The sequence below is a fragment of the Ovis canadensis genome, chromosome 23, assembly GCF_042477335.2.
Source record: "Ovis canadensis isolate MfBH-ARS-UI-01 breed Bighorn chromosome 23, ARS-UI_OviCan_v2, whole genome shotgun sequence".
Taxonomy (NCBI): domain Eukaryota; kingdom Metazoa; phylum Chordata; class Mammalia; order Artiodactyla; family Bovidae; genus Ovis; species Ovis canadensis.
The window spans coordinates 25,414,158-25,436,841 of NC_091267.1; the positions used below are offsets into that span (position 1 = coordinate 25,414,158).

Sequence of the window (22,684 nt, forward strand, 5' to 3'; positions counted from 1 at the left end):
TGCTTGTTAACGCTGCCTCTAAAGTAGACTTTTCTTTTACAGGAGACAAATAATCGGCACATCAGCACACCAACTGTGAAATTATAGAATACCTTTGATTCCACACGGGAGATGTGCAGGAAATATTTGCAGCAACACTATAAAAATACATACAGCTCAATATGGAAGTTTAAGATGGTTTCCCTTTTAAAAATACAATTATAAGATTTTTTCTCTTTAACTAGTATTTTAAAGTAATAAAAGAAAATGATAAATTCCATCCAGAACGCTAACCAGTCTTACAACTTGATTACTTTATAAGGTGTGTGGAGAGAGAGAAAAAAGAATACTAATGACGAAGGTAGAATGAATTAGTGAGCAAGAGAAAAGCACATTTTCACTACTTTCCATTCTTTATTTTTCCTAAGACGTATTGTTTACAAGGATTCTACCACTTACCTCAATCACTTGATTCCTAAGTTCCAGAGGAAAAAAAAGAATCAGAAGATATTAACATACTCCTGAATATTGGGTAATGAGATGATATTGGCTCAGACAGTAAACAATCTGCTTGCAATATCAGAGACATGGGTTCTATCCCTGGTTTGGGAAAATCCCCTGGAGGAGGGCATGTCAACCCATTCCAGTATTCTGGCCTGGAGAATCTCCATAGACAGAGGAGCCTGTTGGACCATAGTCTGTGGTGTTGCAAAGAGCAGGACAAGACTGAATGACTAAGCACAGCACCCTATTCTTCAGAAGGAACTTTCTCTGACCCACATTTTTCTACTAAGTTGCTATGTGACTTTAAGCAAGTGATTTCTCTCTCTCAGATTCCTTATGTGGAAATTAAACTAGGACATTTCTATATTCTCATTCGATTTGAAAATTATGCCTATCATCAAATTCATGGACATACTTAAGTCTTATAAAATGTACCCCTTTTCTTATCAGACAATTCCTTGAATATAAAATCCTCTGGAATAGATCTACCTGAGAAATTCTACTTCCACAACCGTCTTTTATATCTTATATTCTCATCCTTCTAGTTCTCTCATGATTTAACACAACTCATTTCTGCCTTTTGGTTGAAAGAAACCTGAAAATTCTTGGTCCCTGAGAAATGCTGGTCTGGCTGAAGCACAAGCTGGAATCAAGATTTCCAGGGAAAATAGCAATCACCTTAGATATGCAGATGACACCCCCCTTATGGCAGAAAGCAAAGAACTAAAGAAACTCTTGATGAAAGTGAAAGAGGAGTGAAAAAGTTGGCTTAAAGCTCAGCATTCAGAAAATGAAGATCATGGCATCTAGCCCCATCACTTCATGGGAAATAGATGGGGAAACAGTGGAAACAGTGTCAGACTTTATTTTGGGGGGATCCAAAATCACTGCCGATGGTGACTGCAGCCATGAAATTAAGTGACGCTTGCTCCTTGGAAGGAAAGTTATGACCAACCTAGATAGCATATTAAAAAGCAGAGACATTAGTTTGCCAACAAGGTCCGTCTACTCAAAGCTATGGTTTTTCCAGTAGTCATGTATGGTTGTGAGAGTTGTACTATAAAGAAAGCTGAGCGCTGGAAGAATTGATGCTTTTGAACTGTGGTGTTGGAGAAGACTCTTGAGAGTCCCTTGGACTGCAAAGAGATCCAACCAGCCAATCCTAAAGGAAATCAGTTCTGAATATTCATTGGAAGGACTAATGCTGAAGCTGAAACTCCAGTACTTGGCTACTTGATGCGAAGAACTGAGTCATTTGCAAAGTCCCTGATGTTGGTAAAGATTGAAGGTGGTAGGAGAAGGGGACAACAGAGAATGGTTGGATGGCATCACTGACTCAATGGACATGAGTTTGAGTAAACTCCGGGAGTTGATGATGGACAGGAAGGCCTGGCGTGCTGCAGTCCATGGGGTCGCGAAGAGTTAAACACGACTGAGCAACTGAACTAAATTGAATCTGTCCACCCCTCCTGGCCTGTCTTCTCAGTCCCTTCCAGAGCACACAGCTGATCATCAGTTCTAGTTCCCCTCAGGTCTTTCATTTACTTTGTTGTTTTTATTGTACTGTATTTTCCTAGTAAAATTCTAACTCAGAATCAGTGGTAGTGCCCGCCCTATCATTTGTAGGTGCAAATGGCTGAGGATTATTGGAGGATATTACACAATCATGCAAGTTTTTTTTCCCCAAGAAATTTGTGGTTTCATTCTGATGATTTGTTCTAGGCTATCATTCTCTTTGGGCTTCCCAGATGGTTCAGATGGTAAAGAATCTGCTTGCCAATGCAGAAGATGCGGGTTTGATCCTTGAGTTGGAAAGATTCTTAAGAGAAGGAAATAGCAACCCACACCAGTATTCTTTGCCTGGAAAATCCCATGGACAGAGGAGCTTGCCAGGCTGTAGTCCATGGGGTCACAAAAGACAGACTCAACTTCACAAGTAAACAACTCCGACAAATCATTCTCTTCTATTCCTGTCTCTGAATAGTCCAGGCTTTCACAGAAGTCTCCATCCACACCTAAGATCACCAGTAGTGCTTTGGCCTCTCTTAGCCCCTGCAGTTCAGCTCTTCACCCCTGCTCTGAGTCTTTGCACCCAGAAAGCTTCAGTTTGTTAGTTTTTCTACTGTATCTTCAACATTCTCCTTTCTACTTTTTCCTCTTAGACTCTAAATGTGCTAAAGCCTCACTAGCCAGTTCCCAGCCAGCTGTGCTATGTTGTCCTAAATCACTTCAGTCATGTCCAACTCTTTGTGACCCTATGGACTGTAGCCCTCCAGGCTCCTCTGCCCATGGCATTCTCCAGGAAACAATCCTGGAGTGTGTTGCCATGCCTTTCTGCAGGGGATCTTCCTCCCCCAGGGATCCAACTGGTGTCTCTTACATCTCCTGCTATTGGCAGGCATATTCTTGACCACTAGTGCCAAGGCCAGATCTCCCCTCCCCCCCTCCCCCCAGTCAGCTACTCTTCCATTTATAGCTCCTACTTCCACCTGCAATTAACAGAAGCTGTGTTGCCACCCTTCTCAGCCTCTCCTTACACTGAATGCTCCAGTGCCCTGCACACAGGCTTCTACTCTCTCCATGGTACTGAAACTGCTTTGGTTTCATTGGTGGTCTCCCACTTTTGAAACCAGTTACTGAGCTCCTTTGCTACTTTGGGGGATGCTGCTTATTTTTTTATTCTTAATGCTTTCTAAGCTCTTGGTTTATATCACACCACAGTGCGCACTGTGCTGTCTGTTTTAGTGACTGGCCTCTGATATTTTATGTTCTCTATTAGAGGATTCCCCTGTCTTAAAGTTCCGAGTTCTTGTTCCCACAGTATTATTGTTTGCTTCCCTGTTATTCTGACTTGATACTTTACCCCAGGCTATCTCACTTATTCACATGATTTAAACTGCCACAGACCTACTGAGAACTTCCAACTTTATTTGTCCATCCCAGGCCTCTCTACCAAAACTTTATATTCAGAGCAATATCCTTGGATATATTATCTTAATTATGTCACATAAGCATCAAGATTCATCAGATAAAATGATAATTTCTCATTTTTCCCTCTCAGCTGACTTCTCTAATACCCCTTTCTTTGTCTTTTGTTTCTTACTCACTTTAAATATAATAGTAATATAATAATAAAATATTTCCTAATTTTGCCTCTTATACATTTTTTATCTGTCTGCTTCTCTCCATCTCTGCTAATAAGTTTCACAGGAGGTACCATCACCTTTCACTTGGGTAATTGTGTACATTTCTAATTATTTTGTTTCTTTCTGGTTTTGCCCTCTTCAAATCTATCCTCCACTGAGTTGCTAGAGGCAATTGAAACCTAAATATGCATAAATATTTATCCCAAGCCAGGCTTCAGCAATACATGAACTATGAACTTCCTGATGTTCAAGCTGGTTTTAGAAAAGGCAGAGGAACCAGAGATCAAATTGCCAACATCCACTGGATCATGGAAAAAGCCAGAGAGTTCCAGAAAAACATCTATTTCTGCTTTATTGACTATACCAAAGCCTTTGACTGTGTGGATCACAATAAACTGTGGAAAATTCTGAAAGAGATGGGAATTCCAGACCACCTAACCTGCCTCTTGAGAAATCTGTATGCAGGTCAGGAAGCAACAGTTAGAACTGGACATGGTACAACAGCCTGGTTCCAAATAGGAAAAGGAGTACATAAAGGCTGTATATTGTCACCCTGCTTATTTAACTTGTATGCAGAGTACATCATGAGAAATGCTGGACTGGAAGAAACACAAGCTGGAATCAAGATTGCCGGGAGAAATATCAATAACTTCAGATATGCAAATGACACCACCCTTATAGCAGAAAGTGAAGAGGAACTAAAAAGCTTCTCGATGAAAGTGAAGGAGGAAAGTGAAAAACTTGGCTTAAAGCTCATTCAGAGAACGTAAACATTCAGAAAACGTAGATCATGGCATCCGGTCCCATCACTTCATGGGAAATAGATGGGGAAACAGTGTCATACTTTATTTTTGGGGGCTCCAAAATCACTGCAGATGGTGACTGCAGCCATGAAATTAAAAGACGCTTACTCCTTGGAAGAAAAGTTATGACCAACCTAGATAGCATATTCAAAAGCAGAGACATTACTTTGCCGACTAGGGTCCATCTAGTCAAGGCTATGGTTTTTCCTATGGTCATGTATGGATGTGAGAGTTGGACTCTGAAGAAGGCTGAGCACTGAAGAATTGATGCATTTGAACTGTGGTGTTGGAGAAGACTCTTGAGAGTCCCTTGGACTGCAAGGAGATCCAACCAGTCCATTCTGAAGGAGATCAGCCCTGGGATTTCTTTGGAGGGAATGATGCTAAAGCTGAAACTCCAGTACTTTGGCCACCTCATGCGAAGAGTTGACTCATTGGAAAAGACTCTGATGCTGGGAGGGATTGGGGGCAGGAGGAGAAGGGGACGACAGAGGATGAGATGGGTGAATGGCATCACTGACTCGATGGACATGAGTCTGAGTGAACTCTGGGAGTTGGTGATGGACAAGGAGGCCTGGCATGCTGCGATTCATGGAGTCACAAAGAGTCGGACACGATTGAACGACTGAACTGAACTGATGGTTATGACAATCTGTATATATTTCTCTGTGTATAACTAGGAAGAAATTTTTCAGGGTAAAAAAAATTGGGCTTTTTCATGTATGTATTCTTAGTAGTATATCAGACATATAGGAAAGAACTAGATATGTAGAATAAGACAGAAAACAATGATAAATTCTTAAAAGAATACTAATTACCCTTCTTTGGGGAGATGAAAGATTATAATTTCAATAAATTCAACTAATTGTACTCATTCAGTGAATACTTATTTGAAGGTGAAAGTGTTAGTCACTTAGTCATGTGCAACTCTGTGACTCCATGACCCCACCGGGCTCCTCTGCCCATGAAATTCTCTGGGGAAGATTATTGGAGTGGATAGTCATTTCCTTCTCCAGGGGGTCTTCCCAACTCAGGAATCAAACCTGGCTCTCCCACGTTGCAGGCAGATTCTTTACCATCTGAGCCACCAGGGAAGCCCCATATATTTATTTAGTATCTTCTATATAGCAGACCCTGGTTGTATAGCAGTCTAGAATATGATCTTTGTCATTGAAATTTAAATTTTTAATGGAAGATACAGATAAAAATGGGTGACATGGAATAAAAATAAAAAGCAGTGGGTTATTTTTAAAAGATGTAATGGAGGCTGGTTGCAATTTTAAATATTGTAGTCAGGGTAAGTTTCTTTGAAATTTGGTAATAAGTTTTTAAGTACAAGAAGGGAGCAGACCAAATTAGGCAACACGGACATTTAAAGGCATCTTATACAGAGGGAATAGAAAGTATTAAGACCCTGAGAATGGGGTTTTCCAATGAGTTTGAGGAAAGTTAAGGAGACTGTTGTAGTTGGAGCAGTTCTAGTGAGTGACAGCAAATGTGTGTCCAAAGAAGAAGTGGCCTTATCATCAATGTCGCAGAGTTTTAGGATCATAGAGAGATTACAGTCTGAAATCGGAAGAGGAACAAGGAGAACACTTACCCCAATGTTAGCCCACTGAGATACAGGCCAAAGGAGATGATGAAACAGCTTTCACCTGATTGCCTACAGAGGCAGCCACATCCTTAAGAGAGATTTAAGTTTCGTTGAGAGTGAGTCAAAGGTAATTTTTAGAGAAGAGAACATGGGAGTTTTACTTATTACAGACCATAATTTCCAGAGGGCTCACTGGAGAGACTTTAGGAGTTAGTGAAGATGCAAGACAAGGACATTAAAAAAGGATGTGCAGAGATGTTTAGTGATTTAAATGTGTGCAGTGAAAGGAAACCTGGAAGCCCAGAACTCCTTGTGTGATTGACATAAACAGGTTATAGGCTTAGTGAGAAGAGTTCTGGCTGGTCTCCAAGTAGACAGTGGTGGCGAGACTGTCACTCTTTGAGGATACGTTCCACTTTGTGCCTGCTGATAGTTATTGAAGCCTGAGTGGGCAGCTCTTATCCCGCTATGTGGACTTATCCCTCCAGAACCCGGTTCATGATTATTTTGATAGAGAAATATACATATTTTTAGCTTAAGTGTGTGTTTGCATGCTCAGTCACTCAGTCGTGTCCAACTCTTTACTAACCTTTGGACTGTAGCCCAACAGGCTACACTATCCATGGGATTTCCAGGTAAGAACACGAGAGTGGGTTGTTATTTCCTACTCTAGAATAATCTTCTTGACCCAGGATGAAACCCATGTCTCTTGTGTCTCCTGCATTGGCAGGCAAATTCTTTACCACTGCACCACCTAGGAAGCCCCAGCTTAATTATAAAGATGAATAAAATATCCTTGTGTTCAGAATAAAATTTTGTGTAACTTAACACCATATTTTAAAACACTTGATGGTTTATCCAGACATTTGAGATACACTTTTGCTAAATTCATGTTGTGGTAAGCCTTGCCTTATTTCAGCTGTATTTAGAGTCTCTGAAATACATATTCTCGCTTGTCTGCTAGCATTTCCACTCTGGAATTTATTCTTTATGATTAAGTCATGTACTCAGCAGAGAGGAGATGTCTATCACTCACTCACATGTGGGGAAGCAATTTGTCCAAATCCTCCAAGCTTGAAGATGTCAAGATGATTAGACATGCAAGAGGTTACTGGGGCAAGTGCCTGGGAGGGAAAATGAGAATGGAAAGCCATGAACCTACAGCATAGCTCTCAGCCTGTGAAGGGCATGGAAAGAACAGAAGGTCTTAGACTGCAGTGCAGTTCAGTGACAGTTTAATGAGACTGGTGTGAGATCTTCAGGCCAGCATCTCCAGCCAGAAGAGCACTGCATCTCCTAGGAGAGCTCCTGCCTTAGGACCCTTGCCGCACTCTGCCACCAGCTAGGAGCAGCCAAGGGGAGTGTCACCTTGGTGCAGATACAACAGAGGGCTTGGAGCACTACAGCCAAGACCATTCGTTAATCATGCTCATGGCAGTAGAAACCTGAAAGATGGAGTCTCTCATCAGCTACAGTAAATCAGCATGCATGTTCAGATAAGTTCAGTTAAATATCGTGCAGCAAAGGGCATGGGATTGATGCTGCAAAAAACAAGTGCTGAAACAGAAGAGGGTGTTGAGTTGTAAGAATCCCAAAGCATTCTGTGGGCAAAGAATGATATTGTGAGTTGAATTGTGTCCCCTCTAAGTTCGCATGTTGAAGCCTTAACCCACATTAAATCATAGAAAAACATAAAGTAAAAGTGTTAGTCACTCAGTTGTGTCTGACTCTTTGCAACTCCATGGACTGTAGCCTGCCAGGCTCCTCTCTATGGAGTTGTCCAGGGAAGAATACTGGAGTGTGTTCCCATTCCCTTCTCCAGAGGATCTTCCCAACCTAGGGATTAAACCCAGGTCTTCTGTATTGTAGGCAGATTCTTTACCATCTGAACCACTAGTGAAGTCCCCCAATTTTTATAGTGCCACTTAAGAGGTGATTAAGCTAAAATGAGACCTCTAAGGTGGGTCCTAATCCAATTTGACTGCATCTTTACATAGAGAGAAATTTTGATCAGAATGAGACATCTACGATATGTATACACAGTAGAAGAACCTTGTTAGGACACAGCAGAAGGCAGCCAACTGAAAATCCAACAGAGAGGCCTCTAGAGAAACCAGATCTGTCAACACCTTGATCTCAGAATTTTAGCCTCCAGAATGGTGAGAAAATAATTTTTTTTATGTCAGTTCAGTTCAGTCGCTAAGTCGTGTCCCAATGTTTGCGATCCCATGGACTATAGCACGCCAGGCTTCCCTGTTCATCACCAACTCAAGGAACTTGTTCAGATTCATGTCCATCAAATCATTGATGCCATCCAACCATCTCATCCTCTGTTGCCCCCTTCTCCCACCTTCAGTCTTTCCCAGCATCACAGTCATTTCCAATAAGTCAGTTCCCCGCATCAGGTGGCCAAAGTATTGGAGTTTCAGCTGCAGCATCAGCCCTTCCAGTGAATATTCAGGACTGATTTCCTTCATGATGGACTGGTTGGATCTTCTTTGTGTCAGCCCAGGATATTTTGTTAGGGCAGCCCTAGCAAATTAGTACAAGTGGTCTTCTCTTCAGTGTGTTTGCAGAACAACATAATGCCTTACGCATGGCATAGCAGAGCTGCTTGGGTTTTCTTTCATTCTCTTAGACCTTCTTCCAAGAAGGTCTCTGAGAAAGTAATGTTTGAACAAAGACCTAAAGATAGTTAAGGCCCCAAGTCTGCAAAGGTCACAATTATTCTAAGCAGAGGGGCACACAAGAGCAGAGACCCTGAGTAGAGAAGAAAGACTGGATGAGCACCTCTCAGGAATGTTACAGGAGGAATTTCAGCACTGTGTGCAATACTCCCAGGGCCTCTCTGCACCCTGAGGGCAGAAAACACCATTAACCCTAACATGAATTAGTGCTACAGGAGAATCATTTTCTTGGGCACTTCCCTGATGGCTGTATGAAAAGTGAAAGTGAAAGTCACTCAGTCGTGTCTGACTCTTTGCAACCCCATGGATTGTAGTCCGTGGAATTCTCCAGGCCAGTATACTGGAGTGGGTAGCCTTTCCCTTCTCCAGGGGATTTGCCCAACCCAGGGATCGAACCTAGGTCTCCTGCATTGCAGGTGGATGCTTCACCAGCTGAGCCACAAGGGAAGCCCAAGAATATTGGAGTGGATAGCCTATCCCTTCTCAAGTGGATCTTCCCACCCCAGGAATTGAACCAGGGTCTTCTGCATTGCAGGTGGATTCTTTACCAACTGAGCTATCAGGATGGCTGTATGCAGGCTATAAAACATGGCCACAGGTTGTGTGTGCCTAAATGATCCTTAGAGGTCATTTCCTAGTTGTATCGGATTGGCCAAAAAGGTCATTCAGGTTTTTCCATGAGATCCTATGGAAAAAACCCAAATAAACTTTTTGGGCAACTCACTGTTTTGTAGAGTTTGGTTAAAATACAAGTTACTGAGAATACAGTGACATACTTGGCAGGTATGGAGAACACTGTAACACACTCTTAAAAAAAAAGAATCTGATTCTTTCCAACTTTGCTTAAGAAGTAATGTCCCTTATTTTTATTTTTATAAAAATAAGATGATATACATGAAAGGATTCTTATAGCCTAGTTTAATAAAATGAAAAGAGATTTTTTTCCTTTATATGAAGCAAACTCTGTGTGAGTCTCATTAAAGACGAAGTTTGTTCTTCATGCAGCAAGCTGAGAGTTATCAAAATTAACACCAAAGGCCCTCATTAAGTAGAAATACTTGTAGGTCAGAAATAGCCATGATAACAACTAGAGATTTGGAAATTAATAAGCTGAGGATAAGTATGTAACATGAGTTATGCAATTTACCAGTTTGAGAAAAATAAACTCAGACTTATATTTGGATTAATAAATATTAGTTACTTGGTGTAGAATATATGTATAACAGAAAAAAAAAATAACCTGATTGTCAGTATCAGTTTATTCCTTATATTGGTCAAATTTACTTTTAGACCAAACCCATGTAGCAGTATAATTAATTTACTATGACATACAGATGAGTAATGGAACAGTGACATGGGTTATCATTTAGTTTTAATCTGAGAAGAAAGGCATGTAATCTTACTATATACTGCTACTGCTACTGCTAAGTCGCTTCAGTTGAGTCCAACTCTGTGAGACCCCATATACAGCAGCCCAATAGGCTCCCCCATCCCTGGGATTCTCCAGGCAAGAATACTGGAGTGGGTTACCATTTCCTTCTCCCATGCATGAAAGTGAAAAGTGAAAGTGAAGTCTCTCAGTCGTGTCTGACTCATAGCGACCCCATGGACTGCAGCCTACCAGGTTCCTCTGTCCATGGGATTTGTCAGGCAAGAGTACTGGAGTGGGTTGCCATTGCCTTCTCTGAATCTTACTATATAAATACTATATAAATCAGAAATTAAGGACATTTAGGAATTCAGTGATTCTAAAGTTCAAAAGAACAAAACAGGTTGCTTAACATTTTTATAAGAATTACAGTAAGATGTTTACAACTCTAACTGTACATTCAACTTTTGAAAACCCATTTCTTATCCTATTGGTTTCAAAAGAATTCACTGGTCAACCACTTGTAAAAGAATGAAACTAGATCACTTTCTAACACCGCACACAAAAATAAACTCAAAATGGATTAAAGATCTAAATGTAAGATCAGAAACTATAAAACTCCTAGAGGAGAACATAGGCAAAACACTCTCAGACATAAATCACAGCAGGATCCTCTATGATCCACCTCCCAGAATTCTGGAAATAAAAGCAAAAATAAACAAATGGGATCTAATTAAAATTAAAAGCTTCTGCACAACAAAGGAAAATATAAGCAAGGTGAAAAGACAGCCTTCTGAATGGGAGAAAATAATAGCAAATGAAGCAAATGACAAACAACTAATCTCAAAAATATACAAGCAACTTATGCAGCTCAACTCCAGAAAAATAAATGACCCAATCAAAAAATGGGCCAAAGAACTAAATAGACATTTCTCCAAAGAAGACATACGGATGGCTAACAAACACATGAAAAGATGCTCAACATCACTCATTATTAGAGAAATGCAAATCAAAACCACAATGAGGTACCACTTCACACCAGTCAGAATGGCTGCGATCCAAAAATCTGCAAGCAATAAATGCTGGAGAGGGTGTGGAGAAAAGGGAACCCTCCTACACTGTTGGTGGGAATGCAAACTAGTACAGCCACTATGGAGAACAGTGTGGAGATTCCTTAAAAAATTGCAAATAGAACTACCTTATGACCCAGCAATCCCACTTCTGGGCATACACACCAAGGAAACCAGAATTGAAAGAGACACATGTACCCCAATGTTCATCGCAGCACTGTTTATAATAGCCAGGACATGGAAACAACCTAGATGTCCATCAGCAGATGAATGGATAAGAAAGCTGTGGTACATATACACAATGGAGTATTACTCAGCCGTTAAAAAGAATTCATTTGAATCAGTTCTGTTGAGATGGATGAAACTGGAGCCGATTATACAGAGTGAAGTAAGCCAGAAAGAAAAACACCAATACAGTATACTAACACATATATATGGAATTTAGGAAGATGGCAATGACGACCCTGTATGCAAGACAGGGAAAGAGACACAGATGTGTATAATGGACTTTTGGACTCAGAGGGAGAGGGAGAGGGTGGGATGATTTGGGAGAATGCCATTCTAACATGTATACTATCATGCGAATTGAATCGCCAGTCTATGTCTGACGCAGGATGCAGCATGCTTGGGGCTGGTGCATGGGGATGACTCAGAAAGATGTTATGGGGAGGGAGGTGGGAGGGGGGTTCATGTTTGGGAATGCATGTAAGAATTAAAGATTTTAAAATTTAAAAAAATAAAATTAAAAAAAATAAAAATAAAAAACTAAAAAAAAAAAAAACAAAAGAATTCAAGGAAAAATGTTCTGGGACATTAAAAAATATGTCGTGATGTTTCTTAGCTATACTTCTAGATTAGATTTTTTAATGTAGACTTCCCTTGAGCTGTTTGTGGGAGAGATTTAATTTAAGCACCGTTCCAAGCTTGAGTATTGCAATTTCCCTAACAAGGATTGAGATCAGGTCTTTAACTTAACTACCTAGGCTTGCGTTTCTACTCCACCACTTATCTATAGTAAAGGACAAGGAAGCCTGGTGTGCTGCAGACCATGGGGTCTCAAAGAGTCAGATATGACTTATGACTGAACATCAACTTATCTATGCAAACATGGACCACTAAACCATTCGATGCCTCAGTGAAATTTAAATAATAATAGTAACTTCCCCAAAGGTTATTATGAATGATAAAAGGGTTAACACATGTAAAGCTTTTAAGGCAGGCATGACTCTAATTGTTTGATACCTATTGGCTTCTCTTACTGCCTGAACTATAGAAAAATCCAAAACAGTGTGCTTGGATATTTTATTGTTCTTCAGTTGCTAAGTCATGTCCCACTCTTTGTGACCCCATGGACTGTACCCTGCCAGGCTCTTCTGTCTATGGGATTCTCCAGGCAAATATACTGGAGTAGGGTGCCGTTTCCACCACCAGGGATATTCCCAGCCCAAGGATCAAACCCATATCTCCTGCATCTCCCACATTTGCAGGAGGATTCTTTACTGCTAATTCATTGGGGAAAAATATAGTCATTGTAGAATGTATAGACCTTCCAAATCCCCCACCCCATCCCTGTGATGACCCTTTCGTCCTGTAGAGAGGGAGGGGGAAAATTCTCGCTGATGCCTGGTATACAGATGTGTCTAGTCTAGGTCATCTATGCATATGGAATGCAGCTACTGTTCAGCTCAACAGTGACACCATCTGCATGGACACAGGGATGAACCACAGGGGCCAATGGAGGCATTGTGTAGGTGTGGGTAAAATTTGCAATTAATTGACCTTCAGTAAAGGACACTGCCTTCCATGATATGAATGAACCTCATCTAATCAGTTGAATGCTTTAAAAGAATAAAACTGAAAGTTTCCGAAAGAGAAGAAATTCTGCCTATAGACTGCAACCTCAGTTCCTCTGCAGGCTTGCTATGTAGACGTCAGATTTACCAGAGCCAACGATCACATCAGTCAGTTCCTTAAAATAAACCTCTTGATACACACATACACACACATCTTGATTTTGTTTCCCTAGAGAACCCTGACTGATACAGTACTGGTACACATCATCTTGTGTATTTGTACTTAGTAGTAGCACATACTGTTATTATTATATTTTTATCAAAAAAATTTAAAACTTTTAGTTAACCTTATAACATAAAAATGTGACTTATTGCTTACTATTCTGGGTGGTATTGTTTTTATTCCAGAGGGTTAATAAGTGTCAGGAATTTAGAAACATGGAAACTGTTGAACGATAAGAAATGGAATGGAACATCGATTAATCAAAGCCAGTTAACAGTATGGTTGGAGGCTTTATGCTAATGGTTTTCTTGGAGATTCCCCAGTACTGAGGAGGAAGGGGTGGAAACCATCAGAGATGGGCTTTGCTCCTATTTCCGACTTCTGGTCTTCAGCCATCTGGTTGACTCATTTTATTTATCAGGTCTCTGTACACAGCTTCATTGTAACACAGAATCCCACTGCTAAAGTTTGATAAACATTGCCTTGCCAAATGAGTTGTCGTGAGATTAGATGGGAACCATATGGATGACAGAAGTAAGGACATGGAGGTTTCCTAGACACCACCTCCTTTTTTTGAAGAAAATGTCATGTCTAAGTTTGGGAGCTTTTTCTTTTTCCCCAGAGAAAGAAAACAGCCTTTATTTTAAATAGAAAAGTTTTCCCAAGTCACAGACTTTCTTCAGAGTTGTTTGAAAGCACACAGGGCCTCAAGGAAAATTTTCAAAGTTAATTTTACAAAAGAAAAAATATAGTCATCAAGTGATATGAATAAACATAATATTAATCTGAATTAATATTTTCTTCCCTCTGTTGTACTAATGGTTTAAGAATCTCATAGAGTTAGGTTTATCCTAGCCTTTGCTGCATTCTGCTTCTGTAGTTAAGATTCTGTCAAGTTTTCCACTCTAATAAAATCTCTGTTTGGGGATTTATAATTTCATTTCACGTCTTCCCTATGGAGTGACACTTCGTAGACAACCTTGCCTGGGAGATAGCTTCTTTAATTTTGAATTGAGAGGAATATGCCAAGTAGGTTTTTCACTAATACATGTATAGTTCCTCTTTTCTTTTAATGGAATATTATGTTTTTTTTCATAATCAGCTACTAATTTAATATTAGGACTCTTCGAACTCAGGAACATGGCAAATATTTACTCAACCATCAAAACAATGCACAGAGGCTTCTTTTTTTTTTTTTAATACACTCAAGCCATAAGTTTCTAAATAGTTTAATGTGACCTTACATTCCTAGAGAATGGAGAAATTTCCCAAGGCTAAGCCAGTTAAAGTTGCTTGGCATTTGTGCTATTTCTGGAGGTAATAAGCTATTCCCTCCTTGTTCAGTGTCACAGACCCTAGTGTTTACACCGTATTATAAAACCTGATGACAGACAGCACAGCACCGGCTGGCAATGTGACCTTTCTTTCCCTTAGTGATTCCATACAAAGCAGGCACTTTCTTTTCACTCCATCTTTCTGCACTTTTCCTCCTTATAGTCTTAGCTTTAGCTACTATAGATTAGAGAATTAAATGAGATTATACATGAGTCAAAGCAAAATGCAAATGAAAGGTATTTAGTATTTATATTTTAGATGGCTGCTTAAATGATTACCTTCTCTCCCAATGCCTGAATTTTATTATTTGCTTTCATATGTAGCCAGGTTAAGTGGGAAGAGCATAGGCTGTGACCATGGACAGATCTGGACTTGAATGTGTGTTAAAAGACCAGCTAGGAATGGATGATGGCAGAGGGATTTGACCTCTCCACATTTCAGTCCCCTCATCTGTACACCTGGGATGACAAAACCCACTTTTGATTGTATTTTATTCATTTATCTTTTTATTGGAATAGAATCATTTACAGTGAGTGTTGTGTTAATCACTGTCACACAGCAAAGTAATTCAGTTATAGATACATTCTTTTTGAGTATATTTTTATGAGTGTTATAAAGTGTTGGCATCCAGTGGGCATTCGTGCATTGGAATTATAATAATGTAAAGATTAATTTTTAAGAAAAATGATGTTGATAAAGACTAGTTTTTATAATTTCATTATTTGCTAAGAGTTTATTGGCCTAAAAGGTTTCATTCATCACTGCTACTACTGTAGGATGGAGAAGGAACAGTCACCAAGGATAACCTGGAATATGGCTGAGTGAAAATCCGCCTGTTGATAGTTCACTTATAGGTGCTCGGGGCTTCCTGTAATGTACAGTTTTCTGTCGCTCTGTGGACAGCTGACTGTTGATTCCTGCATTCATCAGGGCTTGGACAGTGGCAGAAAGAAAGTGTTGTTAATCAATCCTATTATAACAATAATTTTTTAAAAAAGCACTCTAGTTAAAAAGAAAACTTCCTGGAAAAAGAAGTTTTCCAGATGAACAAATAGCATGGAGTTGTGGGATATAATGTGTTTAATCAAAAAATAAAAAAGGAATTGTGGTTCCCATGTCTAGATTGAAATATTAGGAAATTCACAGGTTTAACCTCAAATAGGCCTGGATTTAAGCTTCATCTCTGTAATTGTTTATTTCCATTTCTCTATGTGAACAATTATATTGCAAGGGACTGATCTGACAAATACAGAAGGGATGAAAAGTTTATGAGATTGATGGACAATCGGGCAACGTTGCCTCAAATGCTAATTCTCAAAATTTGAGCCCAGTTGTATATACTTGCTGGATAAACTGTGCTCACATGCTGTGAGAATTACTTTTTCCCATAACATCAGTGCTTACTTTGTGGAACAGCAGGACAAGCTATTTCAGGGCATGTTCAGAGTCCATTACAAACAGTCTAAGCGGGATGAAATTTTAAAATAAAACCCTAAATTCTGATTGATTCTTTCCCTGAGCTTATAAACTTGAGAATAATGCAGCTCAAATATCTGTCTGCATCCTGCTTTTAAAACCCTCAGGGCTCAGTGGCTTGTCTGCTAGCTTACCTGCCTAGGCTGAGTCAAGAGGTATTACCCTGATGGAGTGTAAGCAACCTTGCCTTTTTATCTCCATAGGTATCAATGATGGGGCCAGGATTATTCTTAGGATAGTTTGTTTTCTGGGACATATACATCAGCTGTTCCCCAAAAAAAGCATTGTTACATATACCAGACACTTTCAAGGAACTAAATAACAGTGAAATAGTGAACTGAGCAATAATTAACAATAAATCTGTAAACATTTTGGTTTACAAAGCTGTATCCATTTTTATTTTGTTGTTCACCTGTAAAGGACACCAGAAGATAAGCCAGGAAACTCGTTAAAAACCAGTTCATTGCTTCTAGAATATATATTCATATTATGCAAAAAGAGGAGAAATAAGTTAATAATTATAAAATGAGTGTTTCTATGAAATTAAAGGGAGCTTCCCTGGTGGCTCAATGGTAAAGAATCTTCCTGCCAGTGCAGGAGACACAAGGGTGATCCCTGGATTGCCAAGATCCCCTGGAGTAGGAAGTAGTAGCCCGCTCCAGTATTCTTGCCTGGGAAATCCCATGAACAGAGAAGCCTAGTGAGGGCCTGATATGACTGAGCAACTAAACAGTAGCAACAACCACCCAATGAAAACATTGTGTTAGATACGATGGAAAAAGAGACTCCTTAAGTCTTTACCAGAAAGAGAAGCTTAGTGTCTAGTAATTACCCTTTTATAACAAATGTCATATTGGGTGTTATTTCTGTTTTGGAAAGAATGTAAACCATAATCTTAAAAGTGACACTGGTCACAGTCTGCATCATTAAAATTAAATAGGAGCGGCTTCACTATACACCTGACGAAATTAGTGTTTTCTTAAAATGAAGTCTTCTACATGATAATTTACCCTAAATGTTTAAAACATAAGAATACTACATTCAAAACAAGCAATAAGATAACGAAGAGCCTTCAAACCCAAACACCTGGAGAGTTCATTATCTGCTTTGTGAATTCTCCCAACTGGATGTGCCTTTCATACAGAAGAGTTTATTAAGAGCAGGGTACGTGAAAGGCTATTTTGCCAGTCAGGGAGAATTGTCAGCATCTCTGGGAAATATCTAGAGACTCTTGTTTTTGGCTGTGTTGTATCAGAAGGAGTTTTGTGGGTTGTCAATGCTCTCAATCAAATCACTTCTTCATTCATATGTAATATCAATAGTGTCAACTGCAGTGTTGTTTGGAATGTGTTGATGTAGCATGATTGATAACAAATTGAAGGAAGCAGACATTGATAATAACAAAAGTGCATTCAGTTGATTTTGCTTCCAATTGGCAGCAGTGGTGGTTGTATATTTGTGGAAAAGAGGCAGAGAAAGGGAAGAGAGCTCCTTTTTCTATACATGTATTTATCAATTTCTGTAAGCCACAGTAATACACTCAGAGTTCAGGATTTTTAAAAAAAAAGATAGAGAAAAAGGCAAACTAAACAAATTGACAGAATAGGCTAATTTAATATTCCTGATTTTTAAAATTATATATTCATATAAATGTATAATAACTGCAGCAGAATAAAGTGATAGTTACCATTAAACTTAGAGTTAACAATAAGGCAAACCCATTAAAATCAGAACAGTTAAACAGTTACCTGGTTTTATAATCATTAGGTAATATTATGTAAATGATAGCTGAATGCAATGAGATAAAAAGGCAGAAATCAAAGACTTACATGCTAGAAATGAGCAGATTAAATTATTTGCACATTCTGTGATTATACATAAAATATGCCAAAAAATCAACTAAAACACTATTCATGTTCTTTAAAAATTAGAGAAAATGAGAAACATAAAATTAGCACACATAAATAGATATAAGATGATTTTAAACAGAACAAAGGTCTTGGTGGCACAGTGGTAAAGAATCTGTCTGCCAATGCAGGAGATGCAAGAGACATGGGTTCAATCCCTGGCTCAGGAAGATCCCCTGGAGAAGGAAATGGCAACCCATTCCAGTATTCTTGCCTGAAAAATTCCGTGGATAGAGGAATCTGACAGCCTACAGTCCATGGGGCCACATAGAGTCAGACACGACTGAGTGACAGAGCATGCAAATAAAACAAGGGTAGTATGTCTTGATAGCAGACACTAATGCTAGAGAAGGCACAGTATACTAGGCTTAAATTCTTATGCAGTGCAGTATCTATTTATATATGCCCCAGTTATTAGAAGCACAAAAAGTCTGACTACTCTTAGTCACAGTAGGAGATTTTAATGCTTAATTTTTCTAGATTTGATAGAGTAAGCAGGTACCATATAAATTAGGTTTGGAGCAGAGGTCCTTAACATTGGCAAATGGACATAAAGGAATCCATGATTTTCTTTCAGAGGAATCAGGAGCTCCTTAATTTGTATGTCATATTTTACCTGTATGTTTAATGCATCTCCTCCAGAAGGACTTGGGCTTCCCTAATGGCTCAGCGGTAAAGAATCCACCTGCCAATCCTTGAGATGTGGGTTTGATCCCTGGTTTGGGAGCATCCCCTGGAAAAGGAAATGGCAACCCACTCCAATATTCTTGCCTGGGAAATTCCATGGACAGAAGAGTGTGGAGGGTTACAGTCCCTGAGATCGCAAAGAATTGGATGTGACTTAGAATCTAAACAAAAACAGAAGAATATCCATCACAATGTAATCAGATTCAAAAACTGTTACTTGGTATAAGATATCTAAATATCATCAAGGTTTTTGATATATACTTTTTCAAACTCTTAACTCTAAAAAGAAAATAAAATATTATGAACTGCTTATGGATAATTTATGATGATACACCAAAATATAAAATTGAAAATAAGAAAACATTGTCATATGAAAGTATTTACCAGTTAAAACACAGTGAAAATAAAACACAAGTGCACTAATACATGCACATATGCTATTTGCAAATACATGTAAAGTGAAATATGAAAAATGGATTTGAACAAAAGCACACAGTGTCCCTGGGAAACGGAAAAGGCGGTTTGAGTAAGTTGAGAGATAGAGCATGATCCTTCCAGTTTACACCAAATTAATCAGTTAATTTTCTTTCAACTTAGTAGGTTCTTAGAAATCAAAACAATGAAACAGTGTTTAAAATATCAGTAATAATTGCTATGCTATCAAGAAAAGGAGGCAAGGTAGATCATGCTTGCTATATATACTAGGATGAATAATCAGCAGGAAAATAGCAGAACTGTCAAAATTACATTTAAACAGAGACATATAACCTGTGATATTTCCAATTGTTCTGGAACAGTATAAAGCATATAATTTGCCTTAGTAACAAAACAGAAAGCTAATTATATGAATTCTTCCCGCAAATCATCTGATGGCTTCTTTGTGGAAGAAAGACTTGCACAGCCAGAAGGCTCCCAGTTACTAACATGTCGTCCCACTGATAGAGTGAGGCAAAAATCAGCTTAAAAAATAATAATTCAAAAATAATATGTATCAAAAGCTAGCCATTAAAATCTTATTTTGTCATCACTTTGAAGTAATATTCTGAGTGATTTTTGTCTTCTTTACAGTGTTTTATTTCTGAATTATAAAGAAAGGAATTCTATTTGTTGGAATTAAGTGAAGATGAAATCTTTTCCATTATATAAAAATCTTTAAAGAGCATATAGATAAATTATATTGAAATAAATTACAAATAAAATGGAAAAAGTTTGTAGACTTTAATTCATACAAGACAAAAAAATTAAAAGACAAATATAAAAATGAAAAGAAAAAAATCAGAACCTCCCTGGCAGTCCAGTGGTTAAGACTCTGTGCTTCCAATGCATGGGGTAAGGGTTCAGTCCCTGCTTAGAGAACTAAGGTCCCACATGCCGCAAAGTGCAGCCAAAAAAAGAAAAAAAAAATCCAAAAATGATGAAAGTAGTTATTGGACCCAAATAAAATTTGCTTACAAATATTCAAAATTAATGTATACAATATGCTTATGAAAAATTCATTGCCACTAGAAATCAAAGAATGCAACTAAAACCTTTCCATAGGGTCTCTGCCCAAATCCTTCTGCTGGGTTCTCCCTTGATAAAATTTGATGTCCTGTCACAGCCTACAAGGCTTTATGTTATCTTTATAGGGCATCCTCTTCACCCCACGATCTCCTGGGCCCCATATGATGCTGTCACCTTCCTCACTTTCATTACAGGAGCTTCCTTGCTCTTCTTTCTACTTCCCAAGCAATTCACATCTCAAGAGTCTCAGCACTTGCTATTTATTCTGCTTGGAGAACTCAAATCCCAGAAACTATGTGCATTCGTCTCTTCTCACTGCTTTCCAGTCATTGGTCATCCTTTACATGTCACCTTGTCAGAGAGGTTTTCTCCGAAATCTTTATAAAACAAATCTGATTGCATAATACTTGTAAATCATTGACTATATATATATATATATATATATATATATATATATATCTGAGTGTGTTTCCCCAAGGTTGCAAATTAAAAATTATAATAATGTATGTTCTCAACTTTGTTTAAATAGAGATCAAAACAAACATAAGTGCAAATATACATGAAATAGAAATACGTTGAAAGAGTTACACCAGATAATTATTCAGTCACTCAGTCATGTCTGACTCTTTGTGACCCTATGGACTGCAGCATGCCAGGCTTCCTTGCCCTTCACTGTTTCCCAGAATTTGCTCACTGATGTCCATTGATTTGGTGATATCATCCAACCATCTTATCCTCTGTCCCTCACTTTTCCTCCTGCCTTCAATCTTTCTCAGCATCAGGGTCTTTTCCAATGAATTAGCTCTTTGCATCATGTGGCCAAAGTATTGGAACTTCAGCTTCCGCATCAGTCCTTACAGTGAATACTTGGTATTGATTTCCTTTAGAATGGACTGGTTAGATCTCCTTGCAGTCCGGGGGACTCTCAAGAGTCTTCTCCAGCACCACAGTTCAGAAACATCAATTCTTTGGCTCTTAGCCTTCTTCATGGCCCAACTCCCATCTCCGTGTATGACTACTGGAAAAACCATAGCTTTGGCTATACAGACATTTGTTGGCAAAATGATGTCTCTGCCTTTTAGCACACTGTCTAGGTTTGCCATAGTTTTTCTTCCAAGGAGCATCAGATAGTATCATTAGAGATATTTACCAAATATTTTAGTTTTTCCCAACATATGATAGAATCACATGACTTATCCTCTTGAAGGTAGGGATCCTGAGCCACTTGATTTGGCTGATCAAAGGTGAACCCTCTACTCCCCAAGGAATTGTAGCCACAGTTGGTAATGAGCCTATATTCCATTGAGTCACTGTGATTTGGGGGTTTATTTATACCTCAGCATTCTGGCTGACATGAACTTTTATAGATGGATATCTCTGGGTGGTATGAGTATGTGTGATTGCTCATTTTTTTGCCTCCATATTATTTTACTTTTTGTAAAATTTCTAAAATAGCCTAGGTGTATTACCTTTTACTCATTACTAAACTTACTTTTCAAAAGAAGGACAGGGACTTCCCTGGTAGTTCAGTGGCTGAGACTCTGTGCTCCCAATGCAGGGGACCCAGGTTCAATCCCTGGTCAGGGAACTAGATCCCACATGCCACGACTAAGAGTTTGCAAACCACAACTAAAGATTCCCCATGTGGCAAAGAAGACTAAAGACCCCAGTGTCACAACTAAGACCCAACACAGTCAAATAAATAAATGTTTATAAAAAAGAAGATGAATCTAGAGAAATAAAGAGATTGTAACCTAGCACTAACTATGTGTGAAACCCTTCTTAATGTTATCAACTTCTCATGTATTTTTTTTTTGAGTTGATACTCCTGATTTTGGCCCCCAATGTCTGTTTTATCTCAATATTTTGCTAGTAGTTAATCCTGATAAATCCAAGGAAATTCCAGTATTTGGCACTGATAGAAAACACAGTGTATACTGAGTGCTTCACATATGTTTTGCAGGTTAATTCACAGATAACCCACTTAAGTTAGGCTCAAGGCCTGTGTGCATTTTACTGATGTGTAAATGTAGGCATAGTAGGATAGCAGGATTTGTCAACTAGATACAAAGAGGAAAGTCTGGAATAACCACTGCAGATGGGCCTTATTTCCTGCTGCTTTCTGCTTCTTGCTGTTCCTGCATTTTTGTCCCTGTCAGAACTAGCTATCTGACTAATAGCATGTAGATAGTAAGAGACTAAATGTAAGGAACCAGTATGTATGCCATAGATCTGGAAAGGCTTGATTTCCCAGGGGTGTGAAATTATGTAAAGTATAGTAACAGGGATCTGGCTGCTAAGAATTATTCTCTTATTACATATTAAATCTAATTGCTATCTAAGTCAGATTCCTTCTCATCTTTTCCTATGCCCATTAAAACGAAGCTATGACTCTAGGGTAGCCTTATTAAAAGGATTGACAATAAAATATTGTCAAAAAAGAAATAATATGATCTTAATTAAGGTGGTTATTTCTATTCTACTCTTATGCAGATAATTCAGGGGGGAACAAGTGCCAAGACCCAGCTTGGGGGTCAATAGAAATCTGAGAATCTCATTTAAATGGTCTGAGGAACACTTACATAATCACTGGTTTTCTTTCTTTTAA

General features: G+C 38.8%; 1 non-coding gene across 1 annotated transcript; it reads left to right on the forward strand.

The window, feature by feature from the left end:
- Window positions 1-21,591: 21,591 nt before the first annotated feature.
- Window positions 21,592-21,664, forward strand: TRNAG-CCC (transfer RNA glycine (anticodon CCC)). The gene has a single exon. It is a non-coding gene; the product is annotated as a tRNA-Gly (tRNA).
- Window positions 21,665-22,684: the final 1,020 nt, after the last annotated feature.